The sequence below is a fragment of the Musca domestica genome, unplaced genomic scaffold (genome assembly GCF_030504385.1).
Source record: "Musca domestica strain aabys unplaced genomic scaffold, Musca_domestica.polishedcontigs.V.1.1 49, whole genome shotgun sequence".
In the NCBI taxonomy this organism is placed as follows: Eukaryota; Metazoa; Arthropoda; class Insecta; order Diptera; family Muscidae; genus Musca; species Musca domestica.
In genome coordinates this window covers 3,872,563-3,885,398 of record NW_026712344.1, presented here as the reverse complement: position 1 = coordinate 3,885,398, position 12,836 = coordinate 3,872,563, and the positions used below count along the sequence as shown (strand labels likewise).

General features: G+C 33.3%; 1 protein-coding gene across 1 annotated transcript in view; it reads right to left on the bottom strand.

Moving 5' to 3' along the window:
* The window catches only part of LOC101888435 (protein timeless homolog), a 697,464-nt gene that overhangs the window by 561,904 nt on the left and 122,724 nt on the right, over positions 1-12,836 (bottom strand). The window lies entirely within an intron of this gene.

Genomic DNA, 12,836 nt, shown 5'->3' with positions numbered 1-12,836 from the left:
ATTTTCATGTAAAACATAAATCATGAATGCAATTTAAATGTTTGCCATTTTTGTTGTTGTTGTTGGTGCTGTTGCCACAATCAATGTGTAATGTTCATTATTTGAACATAAAAATGGATTTTTTGCTGCTGCTGTTGTTGTTGTTGTTTTCATTGGATATTAAAACATTTGAAACGTCGATTCTATTTACACAGCATCATTGCTTTTCCATTTGCATCAGCAGAATATTAAAGAGATATAATTCAAATGCAATGGCATTTAAACTGGGGGCGCTATTGCGTGTATGCAGGTCAATTCAATTTCTTGAACATTATGGCCATGGGGAACTTTATAGCACTACTAAGTAACAATTTGGTAGCTGTCTGCACCACTATCAGCATTACAAATAATGACAACCAATTACCCATTACAGGTATCCTAAAATATTCAGAACTATATGCCCACTGAATTACCAGTAAACAAAAAAGTAATGAATTATTAAAAAAAAAAAAAAAAAAAAAAACAAGGAAAAATAATTTATTTTTGTCGTACCATGTAATGAGTAACGGCGGCACAGAGTAAGCACTTCCGACTACAAAACCTAAAGTCGCAAGTTCCAATCCCCTAGCCAAAAACCAAAAAAATAAATTAGTATGCGTGACAGTGGCTGAGGGCATAGTGTGCCCGATTACCAGTCAGAAAATCGCAAGTTCAAACACTTCATCAGACAAACAAAAGATCATTTGTATTTAAATTAAACAAATATCCAAGTCAAACATTCTTAAACGGTCAAACCTTAGAACGGAAATAGAACTGCCTCTTAATGGCAGTTTTGTGAGTAATTACTTCTTATGATAAGCCCATGTTAATATAAGGTGTTAAGATGCTGTCGTGTAAGTTTTAACGATTGCCAAAATTTTCTTAATAAACCTCATTATTTGATAATGAGATTCTTTGCTGGACACATAGTGTATGTGAAAAAAGTTCCTGCGATTGGTCAAAAATCAAACAGCAGTTTTAACCCATACATGGATCTCCCCCATACTAAAGACTCCAATGGACTGTATTTTCAATTAAATGAACCAGATTGATCTACATTAAAAAAAAAAAAAACTTAAAAGGTCTGTAATTTACGGAAAAAAAACTTCATATTTACAAGATTTGTTCGAAAGTTTGATTCAATAGAAGTCTCTTATAGTGGTTTATAATCGTAAAAGAACTGGGAAGGATCTTTAATTCCTAGAAGGCCGGAGAATCGGTGAAGAATTTTCTATTTATTAAGAGCCTGTCGAAATTCTTTTGCCTGGAAGACCAGAAAGAATCTTCTCTCCGTATAAGGCCTTAAGATGATTTCCGTCCTTGGGTGAACTGTAATATGACTTTTATCTAAAAAAAAGATCCCTGGGTATAATACCACTTTGGCCGAATCAATCGATGTATACCGTCTGTATCCATATGGTTGAATATATATTCACCCTCAGTTATTGGTATGGTAAAAATCACAAAAATATAAAAAAATCGGAAGGTACTGTAATATGAGGCATATACGATAATCTGTGCCTTTACATATAAAAAATTGTTCTCAGAGAAGATGGTACCTACAACAAAATTTAAATAAAAAAGTTAATTCTTACATTAAAAATGTGGCTAAAAAATCTAAGCATTAAATATCGGGAGATTTCGTTATTTAGAAGGTGCCCGAACGAAAACATTCACCCGTTTATATAATTTTCTCAGGAAGTAGTACCCATTACGAACTCCAGTTATAAAATTTGAAACGATTTCGTCGAACAATGTGGCTCCATTTCCTTACAATTAGAATATCGAGAGATGCCGTTATATGGGGGCTATAGGAAAATGTTTACGTGTATAGAGAAACTTCTGCCCAGAAGGCGATACTTATTTCAAACTTTAAATACTAACATAGAAAAAAATCCGATGAAAAAGTTGTTAAAATCCCAAAAATACCAAATATTGGATGATACGAGTACTATTATGTCGGGTGTTTTGTACCACAATATGGGTCTATATGGATAGTTCGCTGCAAGGTTGTTTTTGCCTCACTGAACAATTTCGTATAATTTTTCAAAGAAGATCGTAGTTTCTCAACTTTTTTCATTAAGGGTGAATATCAAGTACGAAGTTTTAAAAATCCCCCGTCTATATGGCCCTTTACGAGGTATAACACGTAGCTACATTTGAAATTTCTGGCCCACGTCGTAGAAATGTACTAAGAGTACTAAAAAGTGACCTCATTCAATGAATACATTTTCCACGTCATTTCATCGCCCAATTCCAATATTGTTTCATTTAGTACTTTTTGTACACCTGAAGTGCGAATCCTCAAGGATCAAGTTCTTGTTCATTTTTCTATTTAGAACTTACCCTTAAACATTTTTTTTTTTCAGAAATCCCGGCATACTTCAACCCAGAGCGTGCCTTATGCAATTTTTTTCCTTTGTTTTTAAAAAACCTCGACCCGATAAATAACTATGACTAGGACCTGTGTCTCTAAGCACAAAATTCCCCTTAATCTTACCCCTATCTACACAAAAAGTGAATAATAACCCATATCCGCACCAAATGTGACCCTTATTAAATTAAATCCGTTAAAAATTCTGTTAAAATCTTAAAAATACCGAATGTTGCCGTTATATTAGGGTCTATACGACGACGTGGACCTGCATAGACAACTTTCGTCAGATGCAATTACAAGATTCAAATGCGGATCTTGAAAAAAATCGGTGAATAATGTAGCTAAAATTATCCAAATACAAAATATAGGGAGGTGCCGTTATATGTGGGCTATACAAAGATGTGAACCTGTACGGGCAGTCTTCTGTCATAGGCTGTAGTATCCATTACGAACTTCAAATACCAAATTTGAAATAATTCCGGTAAATAATGTCGTTAAAATCATCAAACTACCGAATATCAGGAGGTACTGTTATATGGGGGCTACACGAAGATATGGACCTGCCCAGACAGTTTTCTGTTCTATACAAAGCCGTGGACCGGCACAGACAATTTTCTGTCGTAGGCTGTAGTATCTATTACAAACTTCAAATACCAAATTTGGAACAATTCCGGTAAATAATGTTGCTAAAATCATCAAAATACCGAATATCGGGAGGTGCCGTTATATATGGACTATACAAAGACGTGAACCTGTACGGGCAGTTTTCTGTCATATCCTGTAGTATCCATTACAAACTTCATATACCAAATTTGAAACAATTCTGGTGAATAATACCGCTAATATCATCAAAATACCAAATATCGGGAGGTGCCGTTACATATGGACTTTACGAAGACGTGGACCTGTACGGACAGTTTTCTGTCACAGGCTGTAATATCCATTACGATCTTCAAATAATGAAAAAAATAATGTCGCTAAACTCATGAAAACATCGAATATAGGGAGGTACCGTTACATGGGGGCTAAACAAAGGCGTGGACCTGCACGGACAGTTTTCTGTCATGGGCTGTAGTATCCATTACGAACTTTAAATTCCAAATTTGAAACAATACCGTTGAATAATGTCGCTTAAATCACCTAAATACCGAAAATAGGAAGGTACCATTGTACAGGGTTGCCCATATTCCACGGACCTTTGGGCCCTTTTGGCCTATTCCAATCGACGAGGCTTGTCCGCAGGCAACATTCTTTGCGTCAATTGAATTTTGTACGGGAACAAATGCAAATCAATGCGAATAATCCGTTGTAAAGTGGACCGAGCCATGCCGAACTGCTGAGAACGGCGTTTTTGGGATGTTCTGGGGGACCTCTCAACACTGGCTCGTACGGCAGCGATATTCTCGGCCGATCGCCTTGGTCGACTTTTATATGGGCTCTTCGGATTAGAAAGAGCCTTACCAGTCGAAAATTTTTCCTATAAACACTTAATGGTGTTCTTAGAAGGCGCACTTCTCACATTTTTTAATGTTTTAAAAGCACGTTGAGTTTTCACAATTGACTTCTTCTGTTGAATGTAAATTTCAACTATTTCAGAGCGTTCGCGTGGCGTGTATTGGTTCATGGTAAAAATCTGCTTGGACTGACGCTTCAAACGCGGTATGTCATTAAGCGATGTGACATCTCTGTCAAAAGTTATGGCGTTGCCAGAGGGGTCCGTCGAATATGGGCAACCCTGTAGGGTACTTCCTGTAAATTATATGAGATATGTTATAATTTCTGCAAAATGTTCAAATGTTCGCAATGTACTAGACACAGTTGGCCGAAGAACTCCGCTCCATCTCATACTATTAAAAAAATTGGGATGTGCAATATTTAAAGAAAATCGAACACTTGTGGACGGAAATATCTATTAGATATATTAAACAGAAACAGAAATATATTAACAGAATAATTGAGATACACGCCCTCGTTAGGGAGGACCCGATAGATTTCATATTCGAACATCTATTTCACATTTTAAAAGAGTTGTAATTATTTCAAATTTTGACCCTTTGTAAGGGAGGTACTTAACGGAGTGGGTCACCTAGAGTGCGAATCCTCAGAGATCAACTTATTTTTCGTTGGACTATTAACAATGATATGTATTCTATTTTATTTAGAATTTACCCTCAAATATATATTTTTTTTAAATCCCGGCAAAACCACATCCCTTATGCAAAATAGTTTTTTTTTTTTCAACAATATTCAACTGTTTTGCACCTTTCCGTTCTAAACGTATCCATTACTACGCATTTCTAAAAATCTCGACCCGATAAATAACTACGACTATGCCCTGTACCTCTAAGTACAAAATTCCGCTTAATTTTACCTCTATCTACACAAAAAGTGAATTTCATGCAAAACTGCGAAAACCCATATCAGAACCAAAGGTGACCCTCAATAGGGTAAAATTACTTAATGACAAAAAAATCTAGATCATGTTATTGATACGCAATTATTAACAACTAATTTTAATATTAACATCTTGTGAATTATTGAACGTAACGTAACGTTATGACGAACCAATCAACAGCCTACTACACAGCCTTCTATTGGATGCAGCAGCAACACCAAAAAATATGGCTTTTTTGTGGCACAAAAAAATCAACATCACAAATATTGAAGCATAAATTCATTTGTTCGAACACACCACCAACGCACTGGCATTATACATTATAATCAGAATGAATAGAATAATTAATCACAATGTCCGTTTCATTCACATTGTGAACGTGGCTGGCCATACGGTAGCTATTCACTCGACCGAGCCGGGCCGGCCTTCGAATAAAACAATAAGGCCTAATTGCCAATATTTATTTTCAAAAATTCTAACAAAGAACTTGCATAAATTATTGTAATTATTATTTAAGTACAAACAGGAGCGTTCACACACAAACACACACACACACACACACACACACACCGACCTATAAGCACACAAGCATACACACACTCGCACAGTTCCCAACAAATCAATGAGGGTCAATATTAATTATTAATAAATAAAACTGAAACAATAAAAATGCCATTCATATCCAACGACAGCCAATAAATGGACCAAACAACAACAACAATGTGCGAAGCTCAGCAAATTTTGAAACCAAACAAAAACTTGCATTCATGAATAATAAATTGATATGAATTGAAATTTAAAGACAAATATTAGAAAATGTTTAAAGAAAATATTGATTAGATTTAACAGGCTTTTATAAATGGAAACCCTGTCGATATGTGTATACCCTCAGCCATATAGTTGGGGGAATATATCATTTGACAAAATCAAAATGTACCTCCCTGAAAATGTATCAAATCCGTTAATGTGCAGTTTCAGACGCCAGCAGATTAGACAAGAAGAGCAAAAAAAGTGGACAAGTCTAGCGGTGTTTTGAAAGTTTACATCGCAAAGTAACCCAAAAGAGAGAGGGCGGGTTCTCCCTCTTCCATACTTTTAAACCACATTTTCAAAGGGGTTTGTCTAAAATTTGGTATTTGTAGTTTGTGATCGTAGTCCTACAATCGGGTCCTAACATTGTCCATACTCGTTCAAAAACAAGTAAAAAATCTGCAACTTTGTCCGGGCCGATCTTTAAATACCCTACACCATTTCCAAAGAATTTGGGAATTTTGAAAAAAAAAAAAAAAAACAGTAAAGAAATACCCTACACCACTTTGCTAATTTAGTAGAGCTCCGCATAACAATTAAACGTTTTAATGGGAGAATTCAATTATACACGCTATGATTATAATTATAAGTTAAAGTTTAAAGGACTAAATATGCTGAAGCATTTGTATCTTTTAAATTCGGACTTGTATTGCCCATTTGGTGCACAATTAATTTTAAATCGGATAAAAATATATATGGGAGCTATATCCAAATCGGAACCAATTTCAAAAATTTGGCAAGGATATTTCTGAGCTGTATTTGATATATTTCCCTGAATATCGTTGTTACGGAGTGCATATTACGGCTGTAGGTAACAAATATTGTTCGGAAGAACAATATATGGGAGCTATAGCTATATCTGAACCGATCTTCACCAAATTTGACATACTAGCTTCCAGACTCAATTAGGTCGTATGTGCCAAATTCCCATTTGGGCAAATATTAGACGTTTGGTGCACAATAAAATGTAAATCGGACGAAGTTATATATGGGAGCTATATCCAAATCTGAACCGATCTCGATAAAATTTGGCATACGTATTTTCAGGCCTAATTTGGTTGTATGTGCAAAATTCTATACTATTCGGGCTGATATTACACGTTTGGTGCACAATAAAAGGCAAATCGGATGAAGATATATATGGGAGCTATATCTAAATTTTGACCGATTATCTCCAATTTCAATAGGGTTCGTCCTTGGGCCAAACAAATGATTTGTGCAAAATTTCATCTGGATCGGGCAATAAATGCGAACTGTACTTTGTTTACAAAAATACATGGACAGGCGGACAGACCGACGGACATCCATAAATCAACTCAGAATGTGATTCTATGCAGATCATCAAAAGGAACTATGCGTCTATCTCGTTTCCTTTTGCCTGTTACAAACAAATGCACAAAGATATAATAACCTGACCACCTTGTGGTGTAGGGTATAAAAATCCATTAAAAATTCTGTTAGAATCTTAACAAGTTAAAAAGCACTAAGTTCGGCCGAGCCGAACTTTTAATACCCTCCACCATTGGAAACGAATTTGGAAAATTTTAAAAATGACAATCCCTAAAAAATTCTGATAAAATTTTAAAAATACCGAATATAGCCGTTATATTGGGGTCTATACGACGTGGACATACATAGGCATTGTTTGTCATAAGCCATTACCATATTCAAATTCGAAACTTGAAATAAACGGTGAATAATGTAGCTAAAATCATCAAATAGTAGGTGCCGTTAAATTGGAGCTGTGCAAAGACCTGGACCAGCATAGACAATTTTCTGTCACAGGCTGTAGCATCCATTACGAACTTCAAATACCACATTTCAAACAATTTCGGTGGGTATTGTAACTAAAATCGTCAAAATACCGAATATGGGGAGGTACCGTTATATGGGGGCTATACGAAGACATGGACTTGCATAGACAATTTTCTATCTTAGACTGTAGTATTCAATACGAACTTCAAATACCAATTTTCAAACAATGCCCGTGAATAATGTCGTTAAAATCATCAAAATACCGAATATAGGGAGGTACCGTTATATGGGAGCTATACGAAGACGTGGACCTGCACAGACAATTTTCTATATTAGGGTGTAGTATTCATTTTGAACTTCAAATACCAAATTTGAAACAATTCCCGTGAATAATATCGCTAAAATCATCAAAATACCGAATATCGGGAGGTACCGTTATATGGGGGCTATACGAAGACGTGGACCTGCACAGACAATTTTCTGTCTTAGGGTGTAGTATCCATTTTGAACTTCAAATACCAAATTTGAAACAATGCCGGTGAAAAATGTCCCTAAAATCATCAAAATACCGAATATAGGGAGGTACCGTTATATGGGGGCTATATGAAAACGTGGACCTACATGGCCCATTTACGAACTTAACCTGCCTACTGGAAAAATAAACATGTGTGCAATATTTTGGCCATCTATCTCAATTCATTCGAAAGATAGCGTGATTACAACAGACAGACAGACGGACAGACAGACAGACAGACGGACAGACAGACAGACGGACATCGCTAAATCGACTTAGAATTTTACGCTGATCAAGAATATATATACTTTGTTGGGTCTGACATGAGTATTTCGAGGAGTTACAAACGGAATGACAAAGTTAATATACCCTCCATAGTATGGTGGAGGGTATAAAAATACCGAATGTAGCCGTTATATTAGGGTCTACACGACGACGTGGATCTGAATAGTCAACTTTTGGCATAAGCTATTAGAATATTCAAATGCAAAACTTGAAAAAAATCAATAAATAATGTTGCTGAAATCATCAAAATATTGAATCTCGGGAGGTACCGTTATATGGGGGCTTTAGGAAGACGTAGACCTGCACAGACAGTTTTCTATCTTAGGCTGTAGTATCCATTACGAACCTCAAATACCAAATTTGAAACAGTTCCGGTGAATAATGTCGCTAAAATCATCAAAATTCCGAATAGCGATAGGTACCGTTATATTGGGGCTATATGAAGACATGGTCCTGCACAGACAGTTTTCTGTCTTAGACTGAAGTATCCATTACGAACTTCAAATAATAAATTTGAAACAGTTCCGTTGAATAATGTCACAAAAATCATCAAAATACCGAATATAGGGGCTGGGTATCGTTATATGGGGGGTACCGAACATCGGGGGGTAACGTTATGTGGGGGCTATACGAAGACGGGGACTTGCACATACACTTTTCTGTCTTAGGCTGTAGTATCAATTACGAATTTCAAATACCAAATTTAAAACATTTCCGGTGAATAATTTCGCCCACCAAAAATCACCTAAATACTAAAAAAAAGGGAGGTGTAACGTGATCCTGCATGACCCATTTCCAATACCAAAAGTCGTGTAAACATAATACACATTTGAATAAAATTTTATCTAGCTAAGTCGACATAGAATTTTATGCTGATCAAGAATATATATATTTTATGGGGTCTAAAATGTATATTTCGAGGTGGTACAAACGGAATGACAAACGTAATATACCCCCCATACCATGGTAGTGGGTATAAAAAAGTTACCCCCTGGCATAAAAGAGTTACACTTATTTATTAACGTCTCTTAAAGTTTAGCTCCAATTGATCCTCTAAACACCAAGTTCTGAGAACCTCTAAGTACATCCTACTCCTCTGCAACCAAAGTAACGCCCATGCTATAAGGTCTTTTCTACCTTTTCGCCTTGCGTTTATGAGCCTGTCAGGCAGTCAGCCAGTCACCTTTTTTTTAACTTAAATCTCTTGCAAATCTGAACTAATTCTCTGGAAAAGGTGTTTACTTTCAATCAATGCTCAAAATAAAATCATCAATTACCAGATTTTAAAGCTATTAAAAGATACGGCAATTAAAAATTGTTCAATATATTACCCCGCTAGAACCTGTATCGCTTGTAGCGTTTTCCAGTTTATTACATTTATTTTCAAAGAATAAAGCAACAGTGCCTGCGAGCTGTTTTTCTCACCATCGTCGATGTGATTTGACTCAGTTCACCCCTTTAATAACGACAAATTAACAACGATAAAATTTATGACATTTTTTCGCATTTTTCCCCATTTAAAGCTACACCGAACGAAAGAACGACCTTTTGTCCGACGACGACGATGACGACAACAACACAATTATGTCGGTCATTTGTCCAATTCAGGAGAAATCACGTCCATGGCATTGGTCTGCTGGTTGGTGTTAATGATCGAACAGATGAGTGTGGTATTCGTAATGATGGCTTGACATTTGTATTGTTTGTTTGTCGCTATCGTTGTTGTTGTTATGTTTGTGGCTTACTTCCTGTCCCAGGTTTAAAGGGACGCTAAGGAACTAAAGAAAAATGGGAATAAAGTAAGGAAGTCACTGGATTTGCCTTCAATGGAAAACTTCCTTTTATTTTAAATAATAGAAATGAACTCTGATACGCGTATTATGAAAAGAGGGGCCGACCAGGTTGTCATTAGTTCTATCTAAAAAATACATAAGGCAGAAAAATAAACTTAGCTTGGATTACACTGTAAAAACACAAAAAAAAAACAAGTTAAGTAGTATCAGTCGGTTTTGCCGATTATGGGGGAGGTTCTGAAACATTTGTCCAATATAGTCCAACTCGTATCTGACGAAATATTCCACTTCATCTAATGCAGATAAAAATATTAATCAGGGCTGTCATAGAAACCAATTTTGTCACGATTGGTTTTAAAAACGACAAGAAAAAGTGATTTGGTGTCATGAAAATCAATGTTATTGGTTTTATTTTCGAATTAGAATTTTATCGATTTTGGTTGTCATAGAAGCCAATGTTATTGGTTTTGTTATTGGAAATAAATCAAGTTGCTTAAAGCTGTCATTTTTCATTTGCTTTGGATTTTTTAAACAATTTTTAAAGGATATTCAAGGACAAAAAATTTGGATTTTTTAAACAATTTTTTAAAGATATTCAAAGGACTAAAAATGTGGATTTTTTAAACAATTTTTAAAGGACTAGAAACTTGGATTTTTTAAAGAATTTTTAAAGGACATTTAAAGGACAATAAACGTGGATTTTTAAAAGAATTTTTAAAGGACTATAAACGTGGATTTTCTAAAGAATTTTTAAAGGACTATAGGCGTAGATTTTCTAACGAATTTTTAAAAAATATTCAAAGGACTATAAACGTGAATTTTTAAAGATTTTTTAAAGGACTATAAACGTGGATTTTTTAAAGATTTTTTAAAGGACTATAAACGTGGATTTTTTAAAGATTTTTTAAAGGACTATAAACGTGGATTTTTTAAAGATTTTTTAAAGGACTATAAACGTGGATTTTTTAAAGATTTTTTAAAGGACTATAAACGTGGATTTTTTAAAGATTTTTTAAAGGACTATAAACGTGGATTTTTTAAAGATTTTTTAAAGGACTATAAACGTGGATTTTTTAAAGATTTTTTAAAGGACTATAAACGTGGATTTTTTAAAGATTTTTTAAAGGACTATAAACGTGGATTTTTTAAAGATTTTTTAAAGGACTATAAACGTGGATTTTTTAAAGATTTTTTAAAGGACTATAAACGTGGATTTTTAAAGATTTTTAAAGGACTATAAACGTGGATTTTTTAAAGATTTTTTAAAGGACTATTAACGTGGATTTTTTAAAGATTTTTTAAAGGACTATAAACGTGGATTTTTTAAAGATTTTTTAAAGGACTATAAACGTGGATTTTTAAAGATTTTTTAAAGGACTATAAACGTGGATTTTTTAAAGATTTTTTAAAGGACTATAAACGTGGATTTTTTAAAGATTTTTTAAAGGACTATAAACGTGGATTTTTTAAAGATTTTTTAAAGGACTATAAACGTGGATTTTTTAAAGATTTTTTAAAGGACTATAAACGTGGATTTTTTAAAGATTTTTTAAAGGACTATAAACGTGGATTTTTAAAGATTTTTAAAGGACTATAAACGTGGATTTTTTAAAGATTTTTTAAAGGACTATAAACGTGGATTTTTTAAAGATTTTTTAAAGGACTATAAACGTGGATTTTTTAAAGATTTTTTAAAGGACTATAAACGTGGATTTTTTAAAGATTTTTTAAAGGACTATAAACGTGGATTTTTTAAAGATTTTTTAAAGGACTATAAACGTGGATTTTTAAAGATTTTTTAAAGGACTATAAACGTGGATTTTTTAAAGATTTTTTAAAGGACTATTAACGTGGATTTTTTAAAGATTTTTTAAAGGACTATAAACGTGGATTTTTTAAAGATTTTTTAAAGGACTATAAACGTGGATTTTTTAAAGATTTTTTAAAGGACTATAAACGTGGATTTTTAAAGATTTTTTAAAGGACTATAAACGTGGATTTTTAAAGATTTTTTAAAGGACTATAAACGTGGATTTTTTAAAGATTTTTTAAAGGACTATAAACGTGGATTTTTTAAAGATTTTTTAAAGGACTATAAACGTGGATTTTTTAAAGATTTTTTAAAGGACTATAAACGTGGATTTTTTAAAGATTTTTTAAAGGACTATAAACGTGGATTTTTTAAAGATTTTTTAAAGGACTATAAACGTGGATTTTTTAAAGATTTTTTAAAGGACTATAAACGTGGATTTTTTTAAGAATTTTTAAAGGACTATAAACGTGGATTTTTTAAAGAATTTTTAAAGGACTATAGACGTAGATTTTCTAAAGAATTTTTAAAGAATATTCAAAGGACTATAGACGTAGATTTTCTAAAGAATTTTCAAAGAATATTCAAAGGACTATAAACGTGGATTTTTTAAAGATTTTTTTAAGGACTATAAACGTGGATTTTTTAAAGATTTTTTAAAGGACTATAAACGTGGATTTTTTAAAGATTTTTTTAAAGGACTATAAACGTGGATTTTTTAAAGATTTTTTTAAAGGACTATAAACGTGGATTTTTTAAAGATTTTTTAAAGGACTATAAACGTGGATTTTTTAAAGATTTTTTAAAGGACTATAAACGTGGATTTTTTAAAGATTTTTTAAAGGACTATAAACGTGGATTTTTTAAAGATTTTTTAAAGGACTATAAACGTGGATTTTTTAAAGATTTTTTAAAGGACTATAAACGTGGATTTTTTAAAGATTTTTTAAAGGACTATAAACGTGGATTTTGTAAAGATTTTTTAAAGGACTATAAACGTGGATTTTTTTAAGAATTTTTAAAGGACTATAAACGTGGATTTTTTTAAGAATTTTTAAAGGACTATAGACGTAGATTTT